At 46.7% G+C, this 26,584-nt stretch overlaps 1 protein-coding gene across 6 annotated transcripts in view; it reads right to left on the reverse strand.

The window, feature by feature from the left end:
- SCHIP1 (schwannomin interacting protein 1) overlaps nt 1–26,584 on the reverse strand; it is a 177,400-nt gene that overhangs the window by 48,491 nt on the left and 102,325 nt on the right. The window contains exon 1 of one of the 6 annotated variants that reach the window (XR_008451230.1): nt 12,079–12,347. The exons of the other annotated variants lie outside the window; for them this stretch is intronic. The gene's annotated coding sequence lies outside the window, so the exon portion shown is untranslated. Of the gene's footprint in view, nt 1–12,078; nt 12,348–26,584 lie in introns of those variants that run through there. 6 annotated transcript variants of the gene reach the window in all.

A 26,584-nucleotide genomic window follows, 5' to 3' on the forward strand; every position in this document is an offset into this window, starting at 1 on the left:
ACCGCCTGCCCAAACTGTGCAGAGCCACGCCAGCCTCCCACCCACATCCTGCAGCGCACGGGAGAGAGCAGGACAACCACACCAAGGTCCCACCACCAGCTACCAGAGCGGCTGGCTGCAACTCTAGCAGGATGGAGCCACAACGTGGGGACACTGGAGTGTTATCCTTGTGTTCAGCTGCAGCTGGTGTTATTTAGCCGTTCTCCCAGGCGGTGCTCAGAGTCCCAGATACAACCAAGCTGGCAGATTTCCGGAAATATAATTTCCGTAGACACTAAAGTAGGTAGGGGAATGAAAAAGGTCAATTTTAAGCTTGAATGCTGCTGGGAAAAGGAAAGTATCACTCATACAGAAGTGATGACTATAATGCATTTATAAATATAGTTGTGTGAGAGGTGCTATTCCCTCCATAAGCTGTTCTTGGAGCAGGAGCCTTCTCCCGCTCACCCATGCAGCAGGGCACCAATGCTTTGGTTTACTTTTTTACCTGCCCATGCTTTTCTTATACTAACCACAAGGTCTAACCTGTAAGATTTTCACACCTCATGGGATTTTACTGTTCTGGAAGCATTTGTGATCAAAACTAACCGGGGATTCTTGCATCATCTTTTCCCAAGTGAAGGAGCAGAGGTTGCAGCTCTTTTTCCCTCCAGGCGCTAGGATGGGATTTTGCTGGGCACTTTGGTTATGGGGAGCATTCAAGCCCTGTTTAAGAGCTGCATGACCCCTGGGGCCAGTGGTGTATATCCCTAGTAAATAAAACCAGAAAAAGAAGAAAACAAGCTTGCTTTGGCTCAAGAGTAGCAAAGGAAGAGCCTTGTGATTAAAATGCTTGTAAACAGTCTGCAGATCAGAACATAAATTCTGTGGTTGCTTCAGAGGGATAAATATTTTGGGAAAGTGGGGGCACATCCAGACTGCTGTGGTGTGGTCCTCAGCACCTTCACAAACTTTTAAAAGCTTGAGCAACCGACTGCCCTCGCACGCTCATGGACACTGAGTTGGATACAAACTTGTATTGCACCTGGCATTTCAAGTATTTTTTTTACTGATTCACTACTGCTTATTCATACATAAAAGGTTATCTCCATTCTAAAAATCACAAATAGCATCCTGCAAGCACTGCACACTCAGACTGTCTCTATCACAGGCCACAATACTGATAGTTTTGCTTCCAGAGTCAGAAGCACGAGGGTGCTGTGTTGCTCCATGTCTCCAGGACAGCCCTGTACATCTTTGCAATTGAGACTCCAGCAGTAAACCAAACACACCACCACCACAACCGAAACACTGAAGCACAAAATAACACCATTCCCATTCAAAAATTAACAGGGTTGGGTGCTCACCTGCAGCCTGTCCACCCGCGGACACAGAATCTGGTTAGCTGCATCCTACCCTGGGAAGCTACAGCCTCCCTCGGTGTTAGCTGGAGGAGGGCACAGCACAGGGCAGCTTCGGTGGCTGCAAGCAAAACCTTTGTAGGAGCTGTTGCCATTTGGATTTGCAGGTTTAACTATTTAAATTTAGCAAATTAATCCTTTGCTTAATTTAGAGGGGGGGATAAGGAAAGAGGGAAATCACATGAGGCAGCAAGAGTGTAAGTGATTATGCTCTCATTACAGCTTTTCTCCTGGCAAAGGAGGTAACGGAGGTGGAGGAGAGGGATAATGGTGGTGTCTCAAAACTAATCCTCTCTTAGGTTGTACTTAGTGTTTTTGGCTCTGTTAGTCCTCAGTTCCCCTTAGTGGGATTCGATTTTTACAGCAGGAAAAGCTGCTGGGAGGGCTCATCCCCTACCAGGGCTTCCCAGGTTCCCTGACAGAGACTCACAGGAGCACAGACCTCCCATAGGTCTTCCCAAACCAGCAGAGTCGCAGCACAGGGTCTGATGCTGCTGTGCACGATACCACTGCAGCAATATTTGCTTCTCAGTGGATTACGAAGGAGAAAACAAGGAAGGGAAAAAAAACCCCTTATATTAAACTTACTTCTTGATCATTTTGATACAATAGAACAGAAAACTGCTGAAATCTCTTGAGATCGGTCATTCAGGAGACCAAAGCGGCCAGATGAGTTAACTAATTTCATTCCCAAACACTGCAAAATGTGCTGATATGCACACCAGAGGTTTTATCACAGCTTTAGCAAGGTGGGGATTACCACCTGAATATATTTAAACTGAAATTATGCTGAAATCAGTAGGAAGTGAATACTGCCTTATTGCTTTAACAAAGGCACATTAAAGGCAATTACCAAAAAATACCCTTCAAGGAGTAAATGGGTTACAATTAAGTTATTAGCAGTCTGGTGCCAGCATTCCCCAGGGGCTGCTCAGATCAGGGTTATCTCCAGATGAAGAGCACAGTTCTGCTTATCCCTTCCCCTTCAGCTTCTCTTGGTGTGGATGTCCATCTCCTCCACTGTGCCGTGGCCGTGGCCATCACCTCCATCATGACACCACCCAGCACACCCAACTGTCCCACTGTGCTCAGGGGTGATCTGTGGCATTTGGGGGACCTGGACTGGGAAGCCGAGATGGCTTGATGCAGACACGCTTGATACCTTAGGAAACCTTATCATCACCCCTTGTCCTCCTCTCAACCAAGCCAGAAACATGCCTGCTATCCCATGTTTTTCCAACTAGGATTCGTTGTTGGGGTTCACTGTGAATTCCTCTTTCCTTCTGTTATCCATCCTGCTCAGGCTGCTTTCCCCATGCCAGTTCCTGTCTGGCAGGCACAGGAAGGCCAGTAAAGGATTCAGGATAAACAAAAAAACCAGGATAACAAGGATCCTCCTTATCTGTTAAAAGGCCTTTGGAATTCAGTGTAATCATCAAAGCTGTGGAAAAAAAATGCCCTTTTATAAACTGGTCTCTCAGGCACGTGGGTAAGGAATGCAAGTAGGGAAATAGCTGAAATATTTCAAATGCAAGAGTCCACAACATCGCTGCCACAGCTTAATATTTATGTTGGTTAGTCTAAGTGCATTAACTCATGAATTTCAACATGTGCAGAGAAGGTTACACAGAGTTTCTGCACAGAACCCCCTCCTGCTCAGATCCTTTAACTGCTGCGGTGCTGCAGAGGTATGGGGTGATGGTCCCAGTGTGAGACAAAAGCAGTGGGACCAGGGGGAGGAATCAGCCCCTTAGTTAAGTTGCAATGAGGAGAGCAGTATCTGCCTCGAGGGCCTCGGGGTATCATAGCTGGCGTTTGAAGGTAGCTGTTAGCAAAACCAGGGAGAACAGTGCTCCACTCCCAACAGTATCTCAGCAATTTCATCCTGGCTGGCTGAGTGTTTAGAGCAAGAACCAGTGTTCAGGAATTTATCCAACTTTTTGCTACGCCCCGGAGTGATCCAGCCCACTGCCTGATCTAGAACTGAAATTTTTTTTTTCTAGAACTATAAATATCTTACACTGACTCAAACCTATTAAACCAGAGTCACAGAAAATGGTTTGTAAAACAAAGTTAGGATATTCCTTGTGCAGCCATACAATCTTCCCAAGTATAATATTTACCAAGAATTTTCACCATCCTTTCACATCCTCCAGTTGTGCTCAGTGGATTCAGGTTACATATAAATAAGCCCAGACGAAAGCAGCCGGAGCCTGGGATGCGGAGGGAACCTATGCACCAGGAGAGGGGAATACGCAATTACTGCTGAAAGAGATATTGCTGCAGGTGCCCTTCAAAGGGTGGGATCAGGTTCCATCAATCTGCTCAATTACTGTTTAATTTTGAGCCTACAACTGTTGCTGATTCCCAATTTCCAGTCAAGGGCAATTATCTTTTGTTATTTCTTTGTCTCTGCATCTTTACGAGCCCATATACATTTCAATGCAGTTCAGGTTTACAGAAGTCGCTACTGCTGCTTTGCTTTCCTCTAATGATTTATGATATGCTTAATACAGCCATTCACAGCCATGCGATATTAACATAACAGCTCAATAAACAGCCTAAAAATGAATTGCCCTTAGTTTGCTGGGTTTATTTTCTTCCAAATTTCAGGGATGAGACCAAGCTTCTCCTCCACAGCTTTTCCTATCATTTATTTCACCCGCAGCAGCACAGCGCTGGGTGGCGGGGGCTGGTCCATGGGATGCCTGCAGCACACACGGCGAGGGTGGGTTTCTGGTTCTCCTCCCTTTGTGCTTCGCTTGATGAAACCTGAATTTACAAGATTATCTCTGAGACCCCCCCCACACCCATTTCTCGTGTCCTGGGGCAGAGCCAGCAGCCTCCTGGAGCATTTCTCTGCACTTATCTCCAAAACCTGGCTTGGGGTGCTGTGTCCATGGGGCAGCCCCATAGCAGCAGGGGCAACGCAGGAGCCCAAAGAGGCAACAGAGGATGGTTCCTTTCAAACACCGACGAAGACTTGCTTTCCAAAATATATGTGCTTGATAACAGCAGCCTGTCAGAGGGCAAATATCAGTTAGGAAGCTTTCCCTCAGTCCTCCCCTGGGCTGTAGAAGACTAAACAGATTACAAATACGGAAAGGCCAGGAAAGGCTTATCTGTTATCACACCTAACAGCTCTGCGCGCATTCAAAGGCTGATTTTGCAAAACATACTGAAGAGCCGATGGCCATAGATTTCTAATGTGCCACATTAGGAATCTGGTCACTCGGCACTGGGAAGTATTTCGGTACTCATCTGTATTCAAAGCAAGAAATGTAACTTCAAAACTAACCCCAAAATCCACATGACATGCAAAGCCAGGGAAAATAAAATATGTAACTACAGCGAATGTAGCTGTGAAGAAGCAAGCCCTCTTCCCTGATGATGAATTATACTTCACTTGCAACAGATGCAGCTCTTTATATTTGTTTTCTGCATAAATCTACATATTAGCCTGAAAGCAACTGTATGTGCTTTGTCTTGCTGTGGTTCCATCACTTACTGCTCTTTTCAGCTGATTGCCTTTGAGTGTGGGGCTGGAGCCTCTGAGTGCAGCTTCCCTCTGCCTAATGGCCCCATTTTGTGACTTTTCCAGTCCCAAAATCGCAACGAGGCCTCAGGTGGACAATGACCACGTAGTGACTTTGCTGCACGCATTGCAGAGATTGTGGCCTTTTTTCCTTCCCTTGGCCATCGGTTCCTATGGATGGGGATGGCATCTCCCCAGACCTGGGTGATGGGCAGAGCCCTCGGACTCATAGCACCCATGGGAACAGGGAGGGACAAGCCAGGCACGACCCAGCACTGGAGACAGGACCTGCTCTGAGAGCCATGGGTCTTGTTCTGCTATTTGATATCATCTATAATGTATTGTATGATGCCAAATGGAGAGGCTTCCCTGGAGCTGGGATGACAAGTGAAGGTGGCTGCCGGTGTACTGCAGTGTGGCAACCAACCCAGCATGGATAGGCAATGGGTTTGCTGCAGGATCTGTATTCTTCAAGAAATCTAGAAGTAGGAGCACGCATGCGGTGCAGGTGGTGAGAAGAATATTCTGCAATCACAGCCAGAAAGGATAGGTACCAAATATAATTCTTATTAAATGGTGAGGCCATTTTTTCAGCTTTTCTTAATCTCATTTAGCACTACTGGCGTCAAGTTAAATTATTTTTAATTGTTTTTACAAAGTGCATCTGATGAATTTATGGTTTTCTCTATAGGATCTCCTAGCACATAATTCTCCAAGAGAATTTATTTTCCTCTCTTCTACGGAGTCTTATTTAATATCTGTGCATGGAAACTGAAGCAACAAAGCAAGTAAACAATTAAAGTACAGGATCATTAATGGGAGCAGCCTTGTCCTACAGCTTTCTCCCATGGAAAAGGCTCAGGGATAATCTTTACTGGTGCTGGTGGGAGGGAAGGTGGCTGTGTCCCACTGAGGGATTGCTGGATAGGCACTCAGGTAAAAACAGGTGAAGTGAGGCATAGCTTTGAGGCAAAACTTAACGACCAAGACAAACCTTTGCCTATTTTACTGGGTGAAATCATTGCCTACAAGTGGCTACGGAGCATGGGAAAGCATGCATGGAAGGCACCAGCCCTGGTGGTGTGGGTACCAACAGACCCCACTGCCTCTGATCCTGGAAGGCCATTTTCTATCTCAGAGCGTTGGGGTACAGAAACACTTGCTAAAAGGGGCTTAACAAGGCTAAGGAATGGTAAACTCTCGCAGGCAGGGCTGAAGGACTGCGTGTTTTCGAGGGTCTTAGCGCCCATGGCTCAGCTGTCCTGCCCAGACAGGGCATCTTCCTGACCTCTCCCATTGCATGTGGCATCAGGCCAAAGCCATTTCCATCATTTCCATGGCAGAAAGGCTCTGCTGTTTGCAGGGACAGAGAAACATGGGTGTTTTTTTTTTTTTTTTTCTTTTGGTCTGTTGAAAACCAAAAATTGAAAAGCTGTTTCTGAAAGCGCTCATTACCAGAGCAACAGGTCAGAGGGATGCTGCTGAACTTGGCGCACAAATACCGGGGTAGGACAGCAAAAAATAGAAAGAAAATTGCCGTGACCTATTACTTTAGAGAAAAGATCTATTTCTGATACATGCACTATTTAAACAGAGCTACTCTCAGGCTGTAACCCACTTAGGCAAAGCTTCAGGCATAAAACAGTGTCATTGCCAGCTCCTGGCTGCTGACTCACCGGTGACACACTGGCACGACGCAGCAGGACAGAATGAGACTGATCTACTTTATCACAGAGGGAACAACACGGTACATATTAAAAGGCTGAATTACTGGCGCGCAGGGATAATTTCCTGGTCTTTTGACTATAGCTCTGGCAGGCTGCGGGCTGTGAGTGTGAGCTCTGAGCTCACCTGTCCTGGGACAGAAGGCAGATACTTTCTGGTCCTGGGGTTAGGGAACCACGGGCTGCAAGAAGATGTGCAGGGGACACTGCAAAGGCCAACGTGTGCTACGTACACTTGACAGCATGCTGCCTCCTGTGTAAGGTGGCAGGCAATACAGTCCTTAGTACTACACCTGAGTCTCAGGGGCAGGAGAAAGTCTCCTGCCTGCAGCGGTGAAGGAGACAATCACTGACATGAGCTCCCTATATTCCCCGACCCAAGCCCTGCAATGCAGCGAAGAAGAAAACTGCTCAGAAGGATGGAGAGAGATGTTATTCCTGAAGGCATCTCCCCCTGATCTTATTCCCAAGCAAGGCTTCAAGGTGTAGGCTGAAAACTGAGATACAAGGGCTGGTATTTTGGCTCAGCACTTGGCGTTAGGGTTATGCTGTGTTTAATAAGAGAGACTGGATGCCAAACAGATGGCAGATTCAGTTCCCTCAGTCATTCCAGGATAATATCTTGAACAAACTAACTGTATCTATTTAAATGCCTTAATGATCAACATAGCGAGTGCAGGAGTTCAGAAGAAGTGGTAGATTTAATCCAGCTCTTGAGAGCTTTATCTACTTATTTTACATGACCCTTGCAAGGCCGAAACTCCATCTTCAGCTGTTCCTAAACTGCAAAGTGGGTGGGCTGGGTATTTCTGACCGCGCTGCAAGAAAGCGTGGTACCAACATTTGCATTCCTCTCCAAGAAAGCCAGGTAGCAGAGGTAAGGCATGGGAGCACCTTTCAGCAATATAAAGCCTGTTCCTACATTATATGGAAGAAAATACTTGAAATTAACTCCCAAGACCAACCAAAGATATATAAAGAGTAGGACAGTGTAACACATCACTGCTGTGTGTGTTTATATCCGCATGGCTAGTACTGCAGCCTAGGCTTTGGCAACAGCCTCATGCCACTGGTTTTCCCACTGGAACTGGAAGTCGATGAAACAGAAAGTGAATAATCCTCTTAGTGGGGCTGGCGCCGGCTGCCATCGCCCATGCTGCGCTCCAATTAACACCAGCGGCTAAGCCTCACTGGAGGTTTTGTTATTAATTACAAGAGGGAGGGAGAATTGAGCATGCTTAGTGCATGGCTGCTTAGGCTGGTAGAAAGGAGGTGTCCTAAAATAAATCACAGGGAAAAAAAATAATGCCTTGAAAGTGGCATTGAGTCAGCACCATCCCTGTGAAGGAGAACTGACCCCTCTGGCCACCACAGCGTGGTGGGGACCATCCCCCGGTGCTTTTGCTGATATTAGGGCTCACTACTGACACCCCTCGAAACCAGGGCCTGGGACATGCCCCTCAAAACCCAAAGCTTCTTTTCCTTGAGGCTGGTGGGTCGGGAAACTACCCCAAAGTGTTGCCTCTGCCCTGAGAGCTGGCAGCGTGACCGGAGCTTAGCTTTCGCTTTACCCCCGGAACCGAATCCTTTTCCCATCTGTAGCGTCAAACCCTTCACAAAAATCCAGCCCAAGCATTGCTTCTATTTCGATAGGATTTTTAAACTGGAAGCTAACCCTTGTCATTCTTCCGAGCTGATATTTAATCTACAGTTATTTTTTCAACCAGAGGGTTGCTGTGTACCTTGGTTTGTGTGAATGCGATTTCTGGGGTCTCAAAGTTGCACTACACTCAGAGGAAAATCTTGTTTACTTGTCTGAAACACGGAATTCAATAGTTTTCGATGATTTTTCTTCCGGAAAAAATGAAAGAAACTACCCCTCAACATGCACAGGGTGAGACATGACTGGAGCCGTAGCATCCTCTGTTCCCCCTGCACCTGATGAGGGTGATGGACCCATCACACCTACCCTGGCTACCACCCAGCCAGCCTCACGCTGTCCTGTGCCCCAGGCGCTCTTATCATTGTGCTCCTTGAATAACTCATTGATAAGTTTTAGCACACTTGATAGCTTTTCCATTTAACAGTGAAAGCCCATAAGTAATGAGAATGTACTTAAGATAAAAGACGCTGGCTACATTAAATAGAGAATTGCTTCAGTGGGCACAAACCAGCGCTCTCCACTGGACTGCCAGAAAAAATTGTGTTCATCTCTAAGGGGACAGGATGCTTAAAAATAGTCTGCTTTGTCCCAAATGCTTTTTAAGAGAGCTCAAGGTTGTTACACACCATAGGATTTTTTTTTCCTTCTTCTGCTTTGGGTATTTTGCAGTTCTTTGGGCAGAGAAAAATGGGAATATTGCTGGCACCCAAACAAGCACAATTCTGACAGCTCAGGGTTTGCTGTGGTGAGGAGGATCACTCTAGGCTGCCCAGCCCTGATGACATGGGTGCCCTGCGAGAACGGCTGAAGAAAGCACTTCTTTCCAGAAGCTGCTTTTCCCATATTTCCCACTCCCTGATGCTTGCAAGAATAACGGTATGGATGCAGGAGTGCCGGCAGGCGCATGTCCCTGGCGCAGGTCTGCCAACAGCTCCTCGAACAGGCAGCTGCCTCCCCTTACCACATTAATTGAAACAAAAAGCGTGTAATTCTTACTCTGCAACACAACTGGAAAGAGATCAGCCTCAGAATGAGATTAGGGGAGCAATTAATTGAATGGGAATTAATAATAGCCCTTGGATGCTGAGGCTAGAGAAAACTTGAAGGGTTGGGAGGAAATCCCTTTCAAGGCTGAGGCAGGACAGACAGACAGACAGCACATGGCACCAGGCTCTTCCTATTTCAAGAGTATAAGTTTGTTAGCATGGTTGTACGCTCAGTGCTCCTTGGGATCCCATTTAAGGAGGTCAGAGGCAGGCATTGACAGTGATAACTGCCTACGGATCCCATTAGGAACAACACAGATGGCTCCTTTTCATTTTTGCTGTGGTTATTAATGCCTCCAGACAGACCCGGTCTGCAGGGCTGGGGTCGATGGAGAAGCATCACCTGCCTCCCACCCCAGACATGGCTCACTCTGGGCTGGAGTCATGCTGCGCCGTGGGATTCCCTCCCTTGGGGCTGGCTCTTGGCTTGGGCAGAGGGAGCATCACATCTTCTCACTCTCCACCCTAGGAATGCTATCCTCAGCAGTGGCATTGATGTTCTGTCCCAGGGCACCTCCAGCACTCCCCCAAGGGATGTTACCCATGGCTAAGTACCAACAGCCAGCCCTTTCTGCAGCTCTCCTGCTCTAGAAAATTCTTGATGAAGATCAGTTCCTCTGTGCCCTTATCTCTGGAAACGGGAAAAACAGGAGCAGAGACAAGTTGTGCTGTCAGGAACCTGAGAAATGCCATTTCCCTGGAGTACACATCAGGCTTACAGAGGCTCAGGACCAGAGGTCAGCTAGACGGCCTCCACCACTAAAGCTTTTTCCCAAATACAGCCCAGGAGCCCTCTTGTTTCTTCAGGTTGTGCTCGCACATCTTTCCAGTGATCACATGCAGAGAGGAATGATGTGCAGGCTGCTTCCCGAGGGTACACATGATTATTCCAGGCAGTAGGTAAGTACAGCATTGCTTCTCCTCCACGCATGACTCTAGCGTGGCCACTCCTCCATGCACAGCTCCAGCACCGCTTCCCTTCCATGCACAGTCCTGCCAGAGCTCAGTCTCAAAGGGCTGTTTCCTCCCCTTCCTGCAAGTGTTATTCCAGTTTTCCCTGACTGTGAAGGGCTGGACACACTGGGTACTCCTTCTTGCCTCCTCGTGCTGGGCATAAGCCAGCAGTGCATGGCAGACGCAGAATTATTTTCCCTGTGAGTGAGATCAGAGCCACATTTTCCAACCATGAGTTTTGCTCAGAATGGTCCAGCTATTACAGAGAGTGTGGTTATGTAAATATGTCTGGTCTGAGTCATTAAAACAAATTAAATACCACTCCTATGGCTCTTGGCAGCCTGACCAGCAGTGCCCATACACGGGGTTTGTTCACAGCTCTGAAGCTGTGTCCCCTCTGAGACGCTAAAGATCAAATTTGCTTATTTTTATTTTCAAGAGCCCCAAAATTAATAGCTTGTTAAAAGCTGTTTAAAACAGGCCCAAAGGGAAGCAGGTGGAGGGCTGCCTGCCCAGCACCCCCCCTCACCTGCAGTGGACACCCCCTCTCTTGGACAGGATTCCTTGCTCTGCCCATCCCCAGGTGGTTTCTCTGCTGCCATCCCCTTGCTATCCATATAGTATGGATGGAAAGTACCCCTAGGATAAAATATATGCACCAAACAGCTCCTTCATTCCCATGATGTGGGAGAATGGGTGCCCCCCCAGTGCAGAGCAGCATTCAAGGGCAAAGCCCCCACCGGAGACACAAGGAGGGACCCTGGACCCCAACCTCGGGCTCTCATCTGCCTCCGCTCCTCTCTGAGCATCTATCTCTGGGACAGCTGCTTGTTTCAAGATGCTGAGTCACGAACACAGCCAAACACTAAAAATAACTGTAATATCTGCAGTCCCGTGCGCTTGGAAATTGCAGGTAGATTTTTGCCTGACGGGGCAGAACATGTTGCAATAAGATATCCAAGTCCTAAAAGGCTCCTGTGAAGTAATTAGATGCTTACAGGATCTCACCCCCCCCCCCCCCAAATGATCACATCTTGAAAATAGCGCTGAAATAATTTTCTTTACAATTTCCAGACACAGAAGCTAGATTAAGGTCAAGAAACCTATTAATTGCCCTTCAAGGAAAAAAAAACCCAACACAACTCCATGTAAAATTAATCAAATAAATCAAGTTCAAATATTGATTTAGGATGAATTCAGATCTCTCCCAAGGATCTGGTAGATTTGCCTGAAATACATCTATGTTGTAGCTGTTGCTGCTTAATAGAAGATGCGCCCACGCGACACCTCAGACTGCAAGTCGCAATACATTTGATTATTCAAAGCACTAGCTAATAAATTTTGCCGCACATCCCCTAACGCCTTTGCAAGCTGTTAAAAATCAGTAAGAGATGGGCTCAGGCTGAGCTGGGCTCTGAAGTTAAAAATACTGAAGTTTTTCACTATCTTCTAGCTTTCTCCCCAGTGCCTGTAGAAATCCTGCTGTGTCTGAACGAGTTCAGACAAGGTACAGGATTTTTGTCATGTGTACCCACATTATATCGAAAGGGCTTAAGTCTGAATTTTCCTACGGCGTTAGAGTTTGCAACGCTGCCTGCAAGGTGGTGAGCCAGATGAGCAGCCACACTCAGGCATTCAGTCTGGGCATTATTTAAAGCACCTGTCTCCCAAACTGAACTTTTACAGAGGTGGCTAAAGGGGGGAGAAAAAAAAAAAAGAGACCAGCCTGAAAGCACCCAATTTGCAGCGTACTCACATTCATCTTCCACACGAGCTCGTCTTTCAAGCCATTTTGTGAGAGATCCCAGGAACTTGTCTGGCTGGGGAGAGCCCCGTGCTGGCTGCCTACGGCTCCGCTTTCTCCGGGTGCTTGCCGGTGGCCATTCCTCTAGGACTTGCCAGTTGAGTTGAAAAATAGGCTTTTAATTCATTTGGCGTCAAAGATTCCAACTTAACTCTTCCCAGCAGCTGTCATGTCCCACCGAAGGAGCCACGGTGCCAATCGCTTCCAATATAATCCCCTTTCTGAATGACTAGATGATGCTTGAACTTGTCTTAACCCTCCGGATGGATGAAGATCTCTTGGCAACGCCAGGAGAATATGATGCTGCTCTTTCCAAAAGCCTCCCCTTTTACATGCCTCGACCTTGCAAGGGAAATCCTGTCGCATTTGAATTATTCATAATACTTTCTGTTCTGCCAGCTCCAGCATACATTTTCAATCATTAATATGTCATGACTTTTTATCTTTTTGGACTTTTATCTTCTCTCATACAGAACTCGCTGCCTTCAAAATAATGCAATCGTCGCTATGTTAATTAACATTCACCTAAATAAGTCTCCATCCTAATGCATGCCCTTCCTGGTGGGAAATACCACTTGAGCAGCTCCAGGAACAGGGATAACGCTGGCTGGTTTTAGCTAAAGCAGCGCAAACCGTGTTCGGAGCTCATGGTTTTGGCAGGTTTTCCCAGCTTGCAAGGCTCTCTGGTGATAGAATCCAGGGCAGGCTCCGGCATCATAAAAAGAAACCCAAACAAATCAAAACCTAAGGAAGGTAACTGTGCTGTGAACTCTATAAAAGAGCTTGTTTTCAACCTTTTTAAATAAAGCTCACGTCAGACCATGGCATTCTCGATGATGGTGGTTGGGTCAGGCTCTGCTTCCTGTGGTGCTGCTCGGTGCGTGCATCCCTCCAGTTCACATCAGGATCTGTCCCAGCGATGCAGTTTGTGACGACTCCAGACCTGCTCTGGAGTCTGGAAATGAAGTAAACTGAATGGAGGATCGTCACTCGCTCCTTCCACATGGTGGCCAGCCAGGACCCTTGGGTGTCTGAAGCCTCACTGCAGTGGATGAGCCCCCGACTCCACTTGTGTGTCCGCTCTCTCCCATGGACACTTATCAATTGAAAGTCAGATGGAGAAATTAGCTGGTCACCAGGAGGCTAATGCTTCTCTCGGCTCCTGCTGCTCAACTCAGGGCTGGAAGAGCTGAAATTTCTGTCCTGTTATCCGAAGAGTGAAATGACATTTCAGCAGCAGGGAACTCCTGCCAATAAAATCACAGCCTGAACTCATTGCTTTCATTAGCCTGAAATTATTTTCTGTACTTGAGGCGGGCTTATTGCTGCGTCTGGGCTGTGTGTGGGAAAGGAGAAGGGTGAAGAACACCTGGCTGCTGCCCCAACACCAGCCCCAGGCACCCCCAGGATGAGATGCATAGGCTGCTGCAGCTCCTATCTAGCTGAAATAGAAAGAGACATAACCCACCAATTTCTGCCAAATTCCTTTGTTTATGGATTATTCATAGGAAGCAAAACTGATTTAACAGAAATGCAGTGGGAACTGGAACTGCTCAGCATCATGGTGCCCAGGACAGGTGAGTGCTTGCATATCTGCAGCCCCTTGTCCCACAGACGGGTTTGTGGAGATTTCCCACACTCCTAATTTGTTGTAACCATGTTTATCTTCCAGCTAATAACCAACCAAGCTGTGCACTGGGAGCCAGGGGATGGCTGGGGGCACACGAACACCCATTCTCTCCATGGGTGTCGCAGCTTCCAGGGCTGGTGCAGGCGCCTCTGGCCCTGACTGCTCTGCACCATATTTCACGTTTCACTTACGCTACACGCGCATTGGCTGCCTGCTCCAGTCCATAATTTATGGCAAATTACTGCACGTTTCCCAGTAACTAAATTATTGTGGGGATTTTTCGTAAAGACATGGACATTCTTTAGTGATGGGCTTAGCAGCGTTCGGTTTATGAACTGGATGATCTTAAAGGTTTTTTCCAACCTACATGATTCTGTAACATTTACGCTGACTTCTACTGCAGCTGAAAGCACGAAGCTACACTTTAGGACAGGTTGTTCTTGGCTCAAACAGGAGCTGGCTCCAGGATCCAAAACTCTGAGAAACTATTTCTTAGAGTTTAACGGGGTTTTTGAAATCATTGATTGGGAACCGAAAGGTAATTTCTGACTATCAGTGCTGGGAGCCCTGATTTTACTGAAGTGATTAAGGGCAGGATGTCCATGTTGGGCACACACAAACAGCAAAGCCTTCCTTCCTCTGCTGAAGCGTTTTAAGCTTGAATCCTTCACCTAAATTTGAGTGGTAGTTGTGCTGGCTCATTCCTCTCTCTCTGGCAATGGATCTACCAAGATATCACATATTTCAGTATTTTCTAGTTAATAACTGTCACCAAATGATACCAGCAAATTGCAGTGACCTCCACGTAAAGTAGCAACAAGGTCTTTCCCTGGGCTGGCAGCTGTGGTGGTGGTGGGGAGAGGCAGGATTGGGGTAAAAAACAGAGGCGCTGTGCCTGCAGAGCTGCGGGGGTGCCCCATCCCACACCGGGGCTGGCAGCGCTCAGCCCTGCCTGGGTGCTGGGCACGTCTGGCCCCAATGGCAGTGATCCTTTGGGTCGTTTAATCCCCCCCTATTCCAAATACAGGATTAGGACTTTATCTAATAGGTTTCTGCTAATTCCTAAAGAGATTGAAACACAAACAAATACATCTCTGCAGCTAAGAAGTTTTTCTTGGTGCTGATGCAGCAGTTTGATGCCATCTGATGGGCAGCCTGATTTAGTGGGATGTCCCTGCCTATGGCAGGAGGGTTGGAACTAGATGATATTTAAGGTCCCTTCCAACCCGAAGTATTCTATGATTCTACGATCTTCTCCCCATGCCCATCCTTTAAATACATCTCACCAGGTGCTCACATTCCCTAAAACCATCACTCAAAGCTGTCGCAAGTACATTTCCTTCCCGGCCACCCACACAGACCTCAAAGCCTGTGCTACCTGCAATCACATTGCCCTGCCTAAAGCAATGAGGGAGCAATGGGTTGCAGGCAGCAGAGGTGTAGACGAGGGAAGAGGCTGTACAAGAGTCCAGCCCAGCTCTGGTATGGTTCCCCCTCAGGATTAGGTGCCTCCCATCAGAGAGGCTGAGCATCCTGCATCCCTAGTGCTGGGTGCAGTGCTCCTTGTCGAGTTCAAAATATCTCATCTCCCTCCTCCCCTGGGATGCTGCAGGCTCCTGAGCTAATCTCGTAATGCGAATAACATATGACTGGCTTGTGGGAGACCACAAATTATTTTAATAGCCAGAGTCCTGTAGAAGCTGTCGAGCACGGTTGGGGGTGCCTGCTACACCAGAGAGCGGTGGCAGCGATTCCTTCCTGCAGCCATATGGTTCTGCAGAGCAGAGCAGCTGGGAGTTAGGAGGATGTGCTGTAGATTGGGGGCTAAGGAGGTGCTCAAGGTAATGAATAATAATTTTAAAAAATCAAGTAATAATTGCATGGGTTCAGCAGCATGAAGCCCCTTAGATCCCTCATGCGCCCCTAGGGTGGTGGGGTAGCTCCCGCATCTGCTGGACACCATGCAGCATGGCCTGCAAACCCAAATGCTACTGTGCTCAGGAACCCATCAGTTATAAGCCTCTTTTGGGCAATAACTACCAAAAAAAAAAAAAGAAAAAAAAAAAGGTTAAAAACCCAGGTAAACATTTCTGCTTTTGTCAAGTTTTCTAAGAGAGCAAAGAAGACTGAGTTTCTGTTTCAGTGCATCTCTGAAAAGCAGGTCCCCCATGGAGAGACTTTCAATGTTTCCCTATTGCTGGCAGCTGCCTGTGCTTTGCCGGGGCTGGTCCTGCCTTTGCAGCCCTGGGACGAGACACTTGAGGCAGGCGCAGGAGCCCGTTCTTTTATGTACCACAATTTCACCCTTGTGTCGTTGGATTTGCATTTGAAGCTGCTATTAACCGTCAGGGTAATGAGGAGCCTGTGCAAAACTTGGAAGAGTAAAAGAGGATGAAAGTAACCCAAAGAAAGGCTGTGAATGCACTGATTACGCCTGGCTGGGAAGCGCTGCGTTCAGACTGATGCCGCTTTCCGGAGCGAGGCACCGCTGTACCAACACAATTCCCCATCAGCAAAACGTTCAGGCGTGGAGATATTTTAGGGCTAAGAGAACTGCAACTCAGGCAAGACGTGCTGGAGAAAAACCAACAGCATCCTCTGCTTGAGCATCCGCACGTGGCTGGGGTTGGAGAGATGCAGGGACATCGGGCAAGGGAGAGGTGGAAATCTCTTCAGAGAGTTAGAGGCCATCGTGAGATAATGTGTGTTCGCTTCTGCAGTTCAAATGCAATTGTTTCACCCCAAGGCTCCTGCATTAAAGCCAGCAGGGTGGGTTAGATGCTGGAATGCTGTGCACAAGGAGGCTGCTTCACCTCCTTGTGGTCCCCCATCCCCACCGTAGTTCTTACCATTTCACCCAGGATATACGCCTCCCTGGGGCCCAGACCAATACTTATTCCTATTTCTCTTTCTTCTCTGTGCCATCTTAAGCGCATCACCAAACTCTCCTACCTCCCTTCACCCTGTGGTCCCAAGAAGCTGATGCTACAGTCTTTGCTCTCACCCACCACTAAGGCTTCAGAGAAAGACAAAGGGAAAAAAAGGTCTGGTTGTCACCCAGAAGACACCTGGACAATACATTTGGCCTGGCCTCTACAAGAAATGGTATTTGGGTGGTTCCTGCCTGTCCTCATCTCTGTTATTGCTCCTCTTCACCAAAGAGGAGATGGAATTAGCTTAAAGGACACGAAGCCACAGGCAGACCATCAGCTTCACGGAGCCTTTCCCTCTCCTGTGCCATCCATCCCTCGCATTCATGAGCGGAAAGGGAGAAGAGAGGATGGCAGAGGTACAGGAGGCAGCAGAAAGGTGCGGGCTGCTGAGCCATCACCAGGACCAGGCGCTGCAGGTCTGGGGCCATGCACACCCACACCTACCACCGCATGAGCACAGGCACCTCTGGCAACAGAAACTCAACCCCCACATCATCATTCAGAGGATGGTCACCTAAGGAAACCTGCCTTGCATTTCAGTTTTCTTTAATCAAAGGGCTGTGCTAACTCGACCTGACATAAATTGATAGCTCGGGCTACTTGCCCTGAAGTAATCTGCATACATATTTCATCACGTCACCTTAAAACTGCTGAGCAAGTGGTGCTGGTGTGGCTGAGGGGAGGCCTGTGAAGGGGCACCCATCTTTTGGGCCCTTTGCCATGGGGATCAGTACACATGGCATCCTCTGAACAGCAGGGGGAAGGCGCGGTGGTCCAGGCTCGTCACAAGGGACATTGCCTGCATGTCAAGGGGATGGTAACCGCAGGGAAGTCTGGCTGCTGGGATTGCATTTCCCTCACGGGCATTTTACAGTGTTATCCCCAAAGCTGCAGAAACCTTCTGTTAGCGAATTAAGATTTGGCTCAACTTGCAATACTAAGTCACTTAGAAATAAGTAATGATTTTTTGCTAGAAACCATTCGAATCGCTGTTGTCCCCACACAAAAGAGGGAACACTGGCTGTTTTCCTCTTCCCACAGTACAAAGGTGGGTGGGTGAAGCCACAGCATCTCCAGCAGCATCATCTGCCCCCCTCCCACTACCAAGGGCCTGGGTACCAGCAGCTCTGTGTGGCAGCACCTTCTCCCACCACCAGCCTCCCCAAACTGAGCCTCTCTGGGTCCCATGAGGCAGAGCAGACCCTGCTGTCCTGCTCACCAAACAGCAACTGAAATCACATCTCAGCCTTTGCTGCTCATGTTTGTGTGGGCAGGAGGACAAAAGGCAGACAAAACCTCATCTCTTGCTGTTGTCGCCTTCCCAGCCTCTCTATCACATGTGGTATTGGCAAGAACAAGCAGCTACATAAAGTTCACAGGTTTCACGCAGTTCCTTCTGTTTTAATTAAATCCCACTGTCATTTTTATTTACTTAAAATTTTGCCTTCCCAGTCTGCTCGCTCAGCTCATGTTGGAAGTATATAATTAGAACCAGTCATTATGTAGCTCCCCAGAGTTTTCAAAGTTGGCAGATTTTTTTTCATCCATTTTACACTTTTAGAATTCAATAATAATAATTTTATAATTAAAAACTATATAATTTGCTCAGAATGTTTAGTTCAGCATGGCTGTTTGCTTACATAACCGTGGGCTCAACCCTGTTAAACATTTTCCAGGTCAGTAGTAGAGGGCACATTCTTCCCACATCTCTGTCTGCCAGCCATTCAAGGGTTAACTATGCTGTATACTTTTATTGCCGTGTTTTATGTCATTATTACAAGTGTATTGTGAAATTTAATTGGCAGGTAGGTCGTAGAGCAGATTAAAATGCATTAACATTTATTGCAAGCTCTGTTTATATGCTTCCATTTCTTTCTGGTTGACTGTGGTTCACAGTAGCACGTTGCTTTTAGCACGGCAGCCTTTTAAATATGCCACTATAATGGCACTTTGTTTATTCCCTTGATATATATTTGAAACAGATTTACTTAACGGGTCTGATCTAAAATAAAATGCACTGAATTCAAAGAGCCCTGGGTAGCTTTAGGGCCAGATCCTTTATGGACAGGTTTGCAGCTTTAAGACAAGGTTATGCGAAGAGGTACAAGAGACAGCCACAATATGCTTGCGACTATCCCAATCCCTAGCAATTCTGGGTGGAAGCAGCTCCTATTCCCAGGATATTCAACGGCAACGTGGAATGCGACAAACAGAAGTGTTCACAGAGAAGCCCATCCATCGTACTCTGCCGCCTGCAACCAGCAGAAGTAACAAGAAGGGAGAGAGCAGCGTGTTTCCAATCAAAAAACTGCTGGGAAGGGCTGGCTGGGAAGAAGCTAGCAGTCCAGCTCCTGGCCTTCAGGACAGAGCCTCTTGGGAGCTGATGTCCACACGGAACAAGCAGCCTGCAGCAGAGATACCGTGCAATACATGGTCTGCTCTACCTCTGCGTGTCTGTGTTTAAGCAGATATGAAATGGCACAAACCAGATGCGGGTCCCAACAGTAAAAGGCGTAAGCAGTGCCACAGTGCCAGGCAGTGCCTCCATCCAAGGCTGCACTGGTGCGCCCATCACCCACCACTCACACCTCTCCTCTGCCACATTTCCTTCATCTGTTTTCAGAAGATGGTTTTCCTGTGGTGATGAAACCCATTTGAGGTTTCTAGCTTCGGTTTAACACGGCATCCCGAGATGCCTGGAGAAGAGCTCGTCCAAAGACAGATCAATTATTTGCTCAGGTTATTAGCTGACGATAATGGCTTGTTATGAAAACTAATATTAAGTAATTTAAAATAAAAAATGCGTTGACCCGATAGAGTAATGGCTCCTTTGCAAATCCTCTCTGTGGTTCATTAACCTGATAGACGGTGCCAGCTGCTATGCATGCAGAATTGTGTGTTGTTTGAGGTGGGCTGCACAGCCTGGAACGCTTCTCGTGCTTCCTTCTGTGCTGGGGCTGCCTTGGCTGACCAGTACTGGCACGGCCCCCTGGTACTAGCAAATGCCATTCAGGGCTTGTCCCATTCACCAGCCCCAGGTCCGTGACACAGAGACTGGGATAAAGCAATTCCAGAGAAGTACAACGTCAGCACGACTATTCAGGCAATAACAGCTCAATCATTCATTTTAATTAAACTCGAGTAAGTTGATCGACAGCAGTCACCTCTGAAAGATGGGTATCGCTTCATAACCCCTCTTTCAAATTGCCTTCCCAGAGGTTACACTCAAAGAGATCAGTCTAATTCTTCAAGCATAAAATATTTTAGGAATCTATTCAGACCTTGACATGCCAGGCTGAGATTAATTGGAAATTCGTTTTTAAATGTCTTATCAGAAAGAAATACAATTGTGAGAAGCATTTCTTCTTCCAAGAAAGTGGACATTTGAAGTGATAGTATGGCAGACCCCAGACCAGAGGTACAGGTTGGAAGCCCCAAGCCCACTGCTTCAGAAGCTGCTGGGCTGGGGTGGGAGAACACCGTCCAGGCTGGAGCACTGAAAACTCTGTATTTTAATCAGTCTACACAGGAGGTGGTGGAGGTTTTGTCTTCCCTCACCATGCTGTATCAAGGAATCGCACCAGAGAAGCCGGTGTACATCCAGGTAAAATACCAGCCCTGTGGGAACTTGGGTGGAAAGTGCAGATAGAGGGAATGAAACCCATAAGACCCCTACTTGTTGTTTATGAATTAGTTGCTATGAATCAACATAATTGCTAGCTTTAAAATTTGTGCGACAGCCTAGCACTACTCATCGGTAAGGCCAAGAAGTGAAGTATAAATGTGAGTATACACATGGAAACACATTTTATAGGGTGCAAACTATAGCAAAGACACACACCCCTACCATCCTCCTGTGCCCAGTTCCTTACTCCTCCGCACCCTGCCTGGCTGTCTGCAGCAAACGGGGAGGCTCTGAAAGCCTCGCTGGGCCATAATAAATATTTTAGGTCAAAATCTGTGCTTCGTAGAATCGGTTGGAAAAGACCTCTGGGATCATCGAGTCCAACTATTCCTATCAACCACTAAACCGTGTCCCTGAGCACCTCATCTACCCGTCTTTTAAATACCTCCAGGGATGGTGAGCCCACCCCCTCCCCGGGCAGCCTCTGCCACTGCCCCATCAACCTTTCGGTGAAAGATTTTTTTCTGATATCCAGTCTGAACCTTTCCTGGCTCAGCTTGAGGCCATTCCCCCTTGTCCTGTCCACTGACACTTGGGAGAAGAACCCAGCTCCCTCCTCTCTACAACCTTCTCTTCTCGAGGCTAAACACTCCGGGGTCCTCAGCCGCTCCTCGTTACACTCGTTCTCCAGCCCCTTCACCAGCTTCATTGCCCTTCTCTGGACTCGCTCCAGAGCCTCAATATCCTTCTTGTAGCAAGAGGTCAAAACTGAACTCAGGATCTGAGGCGCAATCAGGGTTGCTCGGTGCCATGCTGCTGCCTGTAGAGCATCTTCAAAGCAGCCACGAGAGGTGGCACGGAGTGGACCAAGTGTTAGGAGAAGGCAGCCTATCGTAGCAGGAAGGGGGAAAGCACTGGTCAAACAGCAGTGCCGGCGCTGTGACAGGGAACCCAGGCCCTGAATTATGCTCATCCTATTTATTTTTGTGTTATCTCCATTTCAGCCTCTGGCAGCAGGCAGGAGACTACAGCATGGTAACCACAGCATCGCCTCCCGTGGGAAGGGGGTTACTCCGAGCACTCACACTAAATCACTCCCTCTCTTCACTTGATAAAATGAAGTCAGGCTTTCTCTAAAACAGTAATAAAGAACAATCCCAAACCACTGTAATCCTCTGCTAGCGAAAACCCATCTGCCTATCTGATCACAAGTGAAGTGCCGACAGCATCCAGGGATGCTGAATACAAATGGGCTGGGGTTAAGCGTTTCCAGGCCTTGGGAGATTTAACTTATAAAGCTATGTTTTATTTCTCTCAGCTATTCTGAAGCTGTTTTCAAAATGTACGTGTCACTTCATTTTCACGTCTCTGTATTGCTTTGGGCTTTGAAATATCTTCTTTGCCAGCAGAAGCCGAGCTTACAGTAAGCCATCAATATCAGCCATTCAGAATTAATACCGAGAACGACCAGCTAATATTTTCTTCATCAAAAGAGATCATTGAAGAAAGATCCTAATAATTCTTTGTGCTTTGTAACAGTATTAGGATGTAAAAGTATTAAACAGCAATTATGCGTTATCTGGTATGTAAATGGCTGTAATTTGAATTTATGAATAAAGTATACTTCTAATATGGCTAAAATGCACAGCCCACTCAACGGTGCAGGTATTACAGAGTTACGGGGGCTCATGCAGGATTTATCACAGTCAGTTTAAATGTTTGTATTGAGGCAGGGATGGTGTTCATGGGTTATGTTTTTCAGGAGCCCTAAGGGCTCCAGGAGATGGACAGGGCTGATGCTCCCCTGCGAGACTCTCCTAGTGGGTCCCCACCCTTTCTGCTGCTGCGAGCTGTGCCCCAGCAGTGTTACAGTGCACCAGCAACAAAAACAAATGGGAAAATTCATTCTCAAAGGGAAAATTAGCCTTTTAATACATTACAGTCAAAATTTCTAATGAGATTCCTGGAATCATGGCTTTCTCTTTTTCCACAGCCTGTATGCGGTTGGATTTATTTGTGTTCATACCGTGTGGACACCAAGATACTTTTCTATTATGCTACAAATCTGGCTGAGGAGAAAAAAAAAGAAAACCCTAAAGAAAACAAAACCAACAAGAATTCACATCGTTCATTGATAGTCAGCAGCAACCCAAGCGTTGCTCACCCTTCTCCTGTGCAGCCCAAAGCAGCCCAGGCACAGCCACCGGGGGACTGGCCAGCCAACCCGCAGCCTCACCACCACAGCAGTGGTCATTCTCTGCACCACTCTCCCTCTGGCACTATAAATCCTCCAAGAAAAAATTGGAAGAATTTCTAGCAGTGAGAAAAATGCAGAAAGTTCAGAAATGGGTATTATTTTAAAAGCCCCAGTAGTGGGCAGAGTTTGTACACCAGTCTCTCTCCCCATCTCTATAGGCTCCATAGAGGGCAGACATGGGGGGCAGGAAAGGTTCTCCCCTTTTCCAAGCCAACCCAACACTAAATCATTCACAGATTAGTTTGCTTCCAACCCCTAACATTGCACCGCCTTCTGGCTTTTTATATTTTGAGTTGTCATGATTTCCTTTTTCCTTAACGAAGCTTGGAAAGCTTACCCCCCGTCAGGGGAAAATGCTCTCTTAGATAATGGTAAACCTATTCTGAATGCTAAAATCCTCTTTCTTAATGGACTGAAAGGAAGCTGTTAAAGTTTCAACCGCAGATGTTGGAATATTCTGCTTCCTTACAGGAAATTCAGGCTGACAATCGGAGAGAGGGGATCCCAGGAGAGTTGTCCTCAGTGCCCTGCTTCGAGGCTTTCATGTAGGTATATGTAAAATACAACGTTAGCCGAGTATTTGAGAACTGTCTACAAATCACTACCTGCAAAGTTTCCTTCAGGAAAAAAAATGTTATATTAAAAGATATTTGCTCTGTGTTGTCTTTTACTACTGCTGTTGCTGAGGGATACATTAAAGCCTCAGGGGATTCCTTCTGGGAAGAGATACAGGGCAAGAAACGCCTTAAAGGTTTAAAAAACAAGGTAGAGGGAATGTCATTTAAAAGGGAATTTTTCTTTTTCAAGGATCAAAATGTGCCCTGATCAAACAAAAAATCTGAAGCAAAGAAAACAAACCCCAGAATTTGGCATTCTAGGTCCATCTGCTGTTGAAAATATGGAAATATCATGAAAATATACTGGCTGCAAAGTATCCTCAGCATAGCCAGCTAGTGGGAAGGACGACCGAGCAAAGCAAGAGTGAAAACCATACTGAAAGAGTAGAGTTAACAGTAAAAAACGTGGTAAAACAATCTTAAAAGCATAAGAAAAGGGGAAAAAATACCAGAGAGGGAAAAAAAAAAGAAAAATAATAATTTAAAAAAAAAAAATCAATGTGGGGTCACAGTGTTACAGAAGATAAACAGCAGGAGAAAGAATTCCCCTAAAATAAAATAAGGTAAAATAAAGGGAAGAAATTGAAGCAACAGTAAAAACAACTGGGAAATGTTCATACAGTAGCAGAGCAACCAGAATAATCACACTGACAAGGTAAAAAAAAAACGCTGAGAATTTATTTTACAGCTGGCAGGAAGAAGAGAAGGGACACCTGCACCAGAGGCAGGATCAGACCAAGAGCTGCGGCATGCTGGGCTACTACCTCAGCTGCTTCGCCTGTCTCTGAGGCCTCTCTCTAAGCCCTGCAGCACTGCTTAGAGAAAGATATTAAAGAGAAAGTTGGTCCATTAATTATTAAATAGCGAGGGAGAATTAAAAATTGAAAGAAATGTTAGATAATTTAAAAAATAAAATAGAGCTGTGCTGCAGAGGGGAATGCTGGGCTCTGAAAACGCGGGAAGAGACGCTTCAGATTGTTAAATAATTAATATTGCATTTAAGTTATTCATATTTCTTTGCTTTACTAATGTTCCAGAGAGAAAAGAAGGGCTTAAAGGATGGGGCTGTGTAACTGCAGTCATAAGGAGAGGGGAGGGAAGACCAAGGAGCCCAGGAGAGCCCAGCAAAGCTCTGGTCACCAGCAGCACAGCTGCTTTTTCTCTCCCGCACTGCCGACAGTAGAAGAGACATATGTTTCACCACAGTTTTCACATTAATAGTGGGCTTTGATCTCCATTTATATCAACGAGGTGTCTAAAAAAATCAGCCCTGTTAAAAGCCATCATTAATTAAGCTATTTCATGCATGAAAGGGGGCAGACAAGATGTACCTTTCACTGTGCCTCAGGCATCAACAGGAGATATTTCCATACCCCTGCTCCAGGCTTTTGGATCTATACCATCATGGAGAGAGGTATTATGAAGAGCTCTCGCTGTTTCAGAGATGTACAGGAGCACACTGGGGTGCAAGCAGGTCCCCAGGATAGGGATGAGGCATTCCCAGTACTGCTAATAGTGGGTACCATCACACTGAGTACACGGGCCAGGTACTTTTCCGTTTTTTTCAGTGATTAAAAGGATGTGAATTAGCCCCAGGTATTATTTGCCCATGGTTTGGAGGAGCTCTTATGCTCAGTCCCCTCCATGCATGAGGTCTCAGCAAGCTGTTTGTCAGGATGTGAGCACCGAACCCCCTGTGCACCCAGCGACAACAACCCAGGGGATGGCACAGGTCCCAACTTCCCAGGCCCACTCACGAAGGGATGCGCTGGCAACCACCTTGTCCCTTCCGGGATTTATTTTCAGTTAAAACTGAGGAAAGAGCCGCAAACAACCATCAATTTCTGATTTTCTCCCTGAACTTTGTCCAAATGTCTAAACTGAGTTTGGGGAGTAAAGGATTTTCCTCGGACACATAATCACCATAATCAGCAAAGCTCTGTCTTTCGGTCTCCTAATTGCAATGTGATATGATGGCACTTTTTGGCAATAACTGAAGTGATCTATAGTCATGAGGATATAGTGCCTGGGTAGAGGGGAGATTTATGGCTCTGGCTATCTCAGATATTTTACTTCTCAGCAGCAATAAAGGCATGGCTGAAAGCTCTACAAAATCAAAATAAATGCAGAGAATGAGGAATCTTGTCAGGTAATAAAGGAGGTTCTTTAAATCAATAGCGAATTTTAGGGAAAGGTGACTAGAGTTTCGGAGCAAGTCTTGCACAAGTCTAGTAGCGATGCATAATTACTTCCAGCATTGCCAACTTTTACTCTGTCTGTGTTTAATGCTATGTCCATTTTGTAAGAGGCCTGAGCCTAATTAAAATGTTTTTCTTCAATCCGTTCTACACTTCTGCAGATCCTATTTACTCCATGGCAAACAATTACCAGCTACTAAGCTATATGTGTTGGGCAAGCACCTGAGTATCAAAAGTGTTTGGACCAAAGGCTCTTTCCATACAAATATCCCACACCTGGATTACAATAAAATAAGGCAGAGAATCGCAACTACAAAGACGTGGGTTGATTCTTTGGGAATGATGTTCCTTATGCTGGCAGCCCACCTGCATTGAGCCCCTCCAAGCTAACACACCAAGGGCTGGGAGCTCCTCGGGGCCAATGGACACACTGGGGAAAACCGCCAGTGCTGGCAGTTAGTCGGCTCCCGTGTTGGAAGCACCGGGAACCCTGATATTGGTGGGCTGATGCCAATGGATGAGGTTTTCAACATTACGCTGGGAGAAGCGGCGTTGGCAGCCGGTGAGCCGCCTTTCTGTTGGGTGGTGTGTGTGCTCAAAAAGCTAAAAGAAGGCTTCTGTGTTGCTATCCCTATCATCCTACCACTGGAATGCCTCGTTCGCACCAGCAGCACGGGCACGTGCCTCTGGCTGAACAAATACATGATTTTATGGCTGTACAATAGTAGTCTCTCTCTGCCATCCCCGTTTAATTTGCATTTTACTCTCCATCTTTGCCACAGCTACAACAGAGCAGGAGCTTGGGAAGACAACAAATATTCTTACTGGCTTCTGTACAGACTTAGGAGCCCTGACTTAAGTGTTTGAAGACCTGAGATCACTTGGCAAGAAAATGATAACAAACTTCACCAAAAAGAGGGAAAACAATAGAGAAATAGAATAAAACATTCATCTCCTACCAAGCTAACGTTGCCTATCAGCTAGTAATGCTGATGCACTTACTATTAGCATTAATACAAATATTAATGTCTAGTCTAAGCCAGTCACCTGGGCTGCTTCTGAAGGGTAGCTCATTCTCCTTTTGTGGCATCTACCTGGGGAGGATGAAAACTCCCAGAGCTGCCTCCCCTGCCTGCAGCTGAACCGCAGGCAGACAGCCTGTTCTCACACAGCTAAACCGAAGGGAGAGAAATGCCAA

Source organism: Cuculus canorus, chromosome 9 (genome assembly GCF_017976375.1).
Source record: "Cuculus canorus isolate bCucCan1 chromosome 9, bCucCan1.pri, whole genome shotgun sequence".
Lineage (NCBI taxonomy): Eukaryota > Metazoa > Chordata > Aves > Cuculiformes > Cuculidae > Cuculus > Cuculus canorus.